The sequence below is a fragment of the Mixophyes fleayi genome, chromosome 11 (genome assembly GCF_038048845.1).
Source record: "Mixophyes fleayi isolate aMixFle1 chromosome 11, aMixFle1.hap1, whole genome shotgun sequence".
In the NCBI taxonomy this organism is placed as follows: domain Eukaryota; kingdom Metazoa; phylum Chordata; class Amphibia; order Anura; family Limnodynastidae; genus Mixophyes; species Mixophyes fleayi.
In genome coordinates, this window is record NC_134412.1 from 84,097,222 (window position 1) to 84,103,646 (window position 6,425).

Below are 6,425 nucleotides of genomic sequence, written 5' to 3' on the forward strand. Positions count from 1 at the left end.
CGAATAAAGGGTTATTATGTATGTAATCCTATGCATATATAAATACCAAACAGGTGGTAAATGCATATATGTAAACCAGCTATTTATGTGAACATGTTTATATGCATAACCAATAAATAAAATTGCATTTTCATCACATACATTTAAATCCCCACTATACCCCACAAAGAATTGTGATCAATATAAAATGTTGTATAAATTAGGTAAATAGCACCATATCTTTCATAGTTTCCTTGTTGTATACTTAATTTGTGGGTGATTACCATCTGCCATGCCTCATAACATGTTTATATTGGTAGCATTATTCAAATACTGGATACTTTATTACAAACCTTTATATTGTATGCTACTGAAATTATATTGTGTTGTATACTTTTTTATATTTGTGTGTTATTACTGCACTTACTTCGCAAGCATTTTCTGGCATTTCGACTGTCCACAATATATCTCTATTGTTGGTCAAGTAACAGATGTGAATGGTAATTAGTTTATTAAGCACCTAGTGGTGTAATTAGTTGGTTAAGCAGGTCGTATAATGTGTTGCCCATCCATTTGCTGACCATTTGTTCATTTGCTGAAACTGTAGGCATCCCTAGTGTGGACTTGCTATATATATATCAATAATGGAAATACCTTATTTTGCCATACTTCAAAGATAATTGTATCTACATTGTGAATAGTTCCTTACAAATAATGCAACATGCAAGCAATACATTTTTTTTTCTACAGACTGTTTTTGTGTTACAGATATCCTATTGCTAGTCCATTAATTTCATGTCCGTAAAATTGTATTATGAATCTGTTATTCTAGTTCGCCAGCAGGGGGAGCAGTAACATCTTCTTCTATTGTGTATGGTTACTTGGTCATTTGTATATGGGTGACATATACAGTATTTTATCATGAACCTTCTACAGTCTTTGCCAAGAAAAATCTTGAGATATATCCTCATAACAGTCCCTTCTCAATTAAGGGTAGATTTATGAAACCTTCTAAAAAGGGAGAATAGAGGTTTTGCCCATAGCAGCCAATCAGATTTTAGCTAACATTTTCTAGACTGTACTAGATAAATGATAGCTAGAATCTGATTGGTTGCTATGGGCAACACCTCCACTAATAAAATAATATGACATGTAAACCCTATTGCATGTACTTGGTATAATACATAGAAAGGTTACTTTGCATTATCTCCCCTGCAGGACATTCTGCGCAATTCAGGAAAGGCAACAACAGAGTTGTGAAGACAGGATGACTGAATGTTGGATCGGAGCCATAACGATGGAGCATAACGACTTCTGACCCCAGAGATACAGCTTCCAAGTCAGAAATAAGGAAATGTTTTACATGTCACCTAAAGTACCGATTGCCAGAGAAAAATATCAGGGACAGTTCCCAGGTAACAAATCAAAAATCATTAATATATTATATAACATTGTGAATGAATCTACAACCTTTCAAGGTTCTACAAAACATGACATCCCTAGAGGCCATTCTCTAAGTGGACAAGAAAAACAGATTTGTCTAATACATCAGGCAGAGATGTCTGTGCCGAATCACAGCATCAAAAAAGAAAGATGCAATTTTTTGTAAAAAATTGAAAGTCCCTTAAGTTTAACTTTTTCTTCCCTATCTTTAACATATTTAAGAAGTTTATAGATGCCAGGATGCACTAAGAACAAAACTAATAATAATAATAATAATATTGTCTTATTTGTTATTCAATATTGTTCTTCATCTTATTCTTGTAATAAACATTTTTTTAATTACCTTGTTAGTTAATAATGTTACTTTTATGTCCTAATTTATTGCATTCTTCCTATGCAAATCAGCAGAAGTAATCTTTTACATTAAGGGTTATTTTTATTTTGTATTTTTTTGGAGATAACTGAAATATTCATAAATCTAGTGGTTATTTATCTCTCGAGTAGTGGAAAGTACGTTGCTCCTGCTGTACACATGGATGCAAGTATGCATGCAGCCAGGGTTATCCCAAAGAGATATCTGAGGCTATTGCTGATATTTACTCATTCCTAAAATTATTTGCATTCTGAGGTGTGATAAGATATGAGGCTGAAATACTTCTGCAGTCATAGTGCTTACATATATTTAAATTTTATTACAGGTTAGGTAATAAATGTATCACCCTATAAAACTGTGTCATTCAGACCTTGATTGATGCTCCGCTGTAGAATACGCACAGACTTGACATTTTCAGTGGGGATCAATAACCCCTCTGTTACCCTACGTTGATACAACACATAGGCAAACCGAGGGGGGGTTTCCAGTGTCTGGAAACCGACCTCCCAGCCTGGGGTACTGTATGCTTGAGGTGGCTGGACCCTGCCCCAGGACCAGCCACTTTGCAGATTGTGTGCAGATCGTTTCTGTCTGCACTGTGCACAGCCGTCTCTCCTCAACAAGTATTGATAGCAACAAGAACAGGTAGGAGAAAGCAGGACAGTCTGTCAACTGTTCTGACACACTCATCGGGACTTTGTCCTGACTGTAGGGACAGTTGGGAGGTATGTCCTGGTTCACACGGCTCTGCTCGAAAAGGGAGAGCTGTGTACCCCTAACAGTAGTGCACGCAGCATTGCCCGTGTATATGATGGGGATAGAAAGAGTTGGACAGCAGCCAAGCGCTGTCTAAAACTATAGCCACGCCCCAAAGCATACTGGCCATGCCCACTGGCGGTGTGGCATGGAAACCCTTCTCTACAAATCCTGCACTTGCCCCTGCAACATTACCAATATTTAAACCTGAGTGACCTCAGTGAAGTTTAAATGGAGAATATACCACAATATACCACAAGTTTGTCCGATCCCTTAATGCATATTTAAAGCTACAGCTAAAGAACAAATTGTTCCTTGAGGAAACACATTTGGTCTAATTTATACCAATATTAATTTAACCAGTACTGCCATTTTTCAGATGGAACACTGCAATATCAGAAAAGATAGTACCTTATATTCCAGTGTTCCATTGACTAGTGCAGTAATAATCATAGACATCTTTGCAGACTCCTAAACACATAGGGCCTGAGTCATTAAGAAAAGTAAGGGAAAAAAAAGGAGTAAATGTACCCCCTCCTCCAATGCATCATGGTATTGCCCAGGTGCAAAGTTACTCATCTTGTTTGCTTTGCTCTCCTTAATGACTCAGGCCCATAAAGCATAGATATTCCTTAGTGTGATACATAATACATAGTTATTCCTTCCTTATGATATTCCGCAACTTTTGACCATTTAGATAACTTTTTGTGTGCGTTGAGTCATTGCTAGACTGCATAGCTCCTCATGAGGTGTGGGAATCAACTAAAAATTACAAATATGTGCACACACGCATAGATCTTAACCTTCCTAGGGTACCACCCTGTATACAGTTCAAAAAAGACAAAAACCCTCTGATCCCCTGACCAGCATTGCACTAAGCACGTTTTACCTTTACAATCTGGCTGGACCAATATGTAGCACTTAACCTCATGCATCCTGCTCCCATTGTCCTGTAGACTGTAAGCTTGCGAGCAGGGCCCTCTTACCTCTCTGTCTGTCTTACCCAGTATTGTTTTATTACTGTGTTTGTCCCAAATTGTACAGTGCTACGGAATATGCTGGCGCTATATAAATAAATGATGATGACATACGAATACTAACACATACAAACAACCTTTTCTTTGATCTGAGGTCTAAATATACTAGCTTTATAGCCTGCAGATTCCCTATATCACAATGAAGCTCAATACCAATAATGCTTGGCAATAACTAATACAAAAGGGACATATTGTGCTGTCCCTTTAAATATTCTAAAGCGTGACCTGGATCAGATATTTCACAATTATAGTTAGAGCAGTCCTTCACCAACTGCAAGGCATCGTGATTTTTAGTGATACTGGTGGTATTAACTCCTGGCACTGATATCACCAGCTTTTGAGCAGCATGGAAGTTAAGCAGTTTTATCTCCGAAGGCTTGATATTGTTTTGTATTAGCAGGCCTTTGTGAACAAATAATGATCCACATATAAGATTCCATGTAATCTATATTGATAGAATACGTGGAATTTTAGTTGGGGATGCTTTTTTGTCCAGGGAGAAGCAGCCGGTTAAAAAAAGCATATATATTATTATTACCATTTATTTATATAGCGCCACTAATTCCGCAGCACTGCACAGTCCCTGCCACATTGGAGCTTACAGTCTAAATTCTAAACACGCGCACACACACACACACACACACACACACACACACACACACACTAGGGTCAATTTGTTAGCAGCTAATTAACCTACCAGTATGTTTTTGGAGTGTGGGAGGAAACCCACGCAAACACAGGGAGAACATATAAACTCCTCACATATAAGGCCATGGTCGAGAATTGATCTCATGACCCCAGTGATGTAAGGCAGAAGTGCTAACCACTTAGCCACTGTGTATTTGCATGCATATCAAATTAATTACTTTACACTGAACGTCAGGTAAGACACAATAGTGCAGAGAAAGTGTGGAGAATGAAGACTTGAGGGTTGACAGTGTGAGTAGTAAAGATTATGTCTTGTAAACACTGTAATAATATAACTGTCATATACACAGGACAGAATAGTGTCTTGACATAATAAATGCTCAATATAAAATGTAATAAAATACAAACACAAATACACAACAAAAATACATATTGAATTACATACAAGCCGTTAATTTCAGCTTTAAAAATCCAGTGGGAATCTTCTTTCCTGCAGTAGTCCAAATGGATACTTCAATTAAGTAATGCAAGTAGACGACCGCTACTTAATATAATACAGCCTTGACGCTAGCGATTTAAGCGCTGCAACTGGGAGGGGTCAATCCACAAACAGTCTATTAGAGGCAGATAGATAGCCGTGCTGATAGACATAATCATCATCATCATTGCAGATTATTAGGCTATGCTGGAACTTGTAGTTTCACAACACCTGGAGAGACCTGGTATATTTATTTTCAGCAAGTTGAAGAGTCCGCAGCAATAAACTAGTAAAAACAATGATTTCTGTACCCACATTCTACAACCCACTCGCCATGGCGGGCAAAGGCAATTAACCAACGTCGAATCTGCAGAATTCTGTGGCACAGTGCAAAGTACAGTCATGTTCTAAACAGACAGCATTCCATAAGCCAAAAAAACCTATCAAGTGTCACACTAAAGAAATAGCTGCATTCTATGTTAATGTGTCCTTCTGAGACATGTACGCCTACTTATCTAGAGGGAACACTAGTAAAAATATGTCTGTTTAACTTAAGTGTTCCTCCTTGCCCATAACAAATATTGAAAGTAACATTTTGGAGATATATTTGTGCAAACTAGAAAAATTCACCTCCTGTAGGGGCAATTTATTTTTGTATCTGTAGCTTTCTGTTAAATTAGATGCAATACTGACAATAGCACCATTGAGAGGAATAACGCAGCAACACATTTACACTGTATCTATTTTATTCCAAATGTTTGTGTTGTCTTTATACTTACTGATGTTAATATTTGTTTTGAAATGTTTAGGAAAACATGTAATACATTCTGTATCCACAGTGCTATATTTGTTGCTTAAGCTGGGTACACACTACACTGTTTTCGTCCAATAATCGGCTCAAACAGCCGACATACGACCGCTCGTTCAAAAGTCGGGTCAGTGTGTGCAGTGACACGATGGTCGAAAGTCTGCCCAAATGGACGATTGTCGTCACATTTGGTTGGTCGTACCGTTTAATATTTTCGTTCCAATCTCGTTTCCGCTGTGTAGTGTGTATAAGTTTCCGACCGATCCACAACAGTGAGAACAAAATTACAGTCATTGCTCACGACAACATGGCTGTAAAAAGTCGCTAAAGGGACGTCCGCTCTTCCCTTTATCGTCCTAAACAAGGCTAGTGTGTATGCAGACCATGGACTGAGCGATCGGACCATCGGTCGCATGTAAAATCGCTCGGCATAAAAAGTTGGTCGAAATTTCTGTAGTGTGTACCCAGCTTTAGAACTCTTTGTGACATCAAACAAGAACTTAATTGATCTATGAAATTCTAGCAGAATTTGGGCAGGCAATCCATAGAACATTGCTGATGGCTATAAACAGTGAATTCTCAAAATAGGATGATTAATCGCGGGTAAATATTACTTGCAATTGTGGTCATATTCATAAGAGCCATTTGCTTTGCATGAAATTCCATTAAAGTCTATTTAATATGTAAGTTTTGTTCATTTTCCACATGTATTACGTTTCCATGTAAAACATCACTGCTTAACATAAAATGCATTTATAATTTATAAACAATTCTAATTAGGGGACACATTTCATGGGCTTTGCCTCTTAGCATAAAAAATAAATGATTGCATTTTATTGCTCCCCAGTTTGAAACGCAGCAAAAGCTTCGGAGTAAAACTTTTAATGTATTACTGTGTCTGTA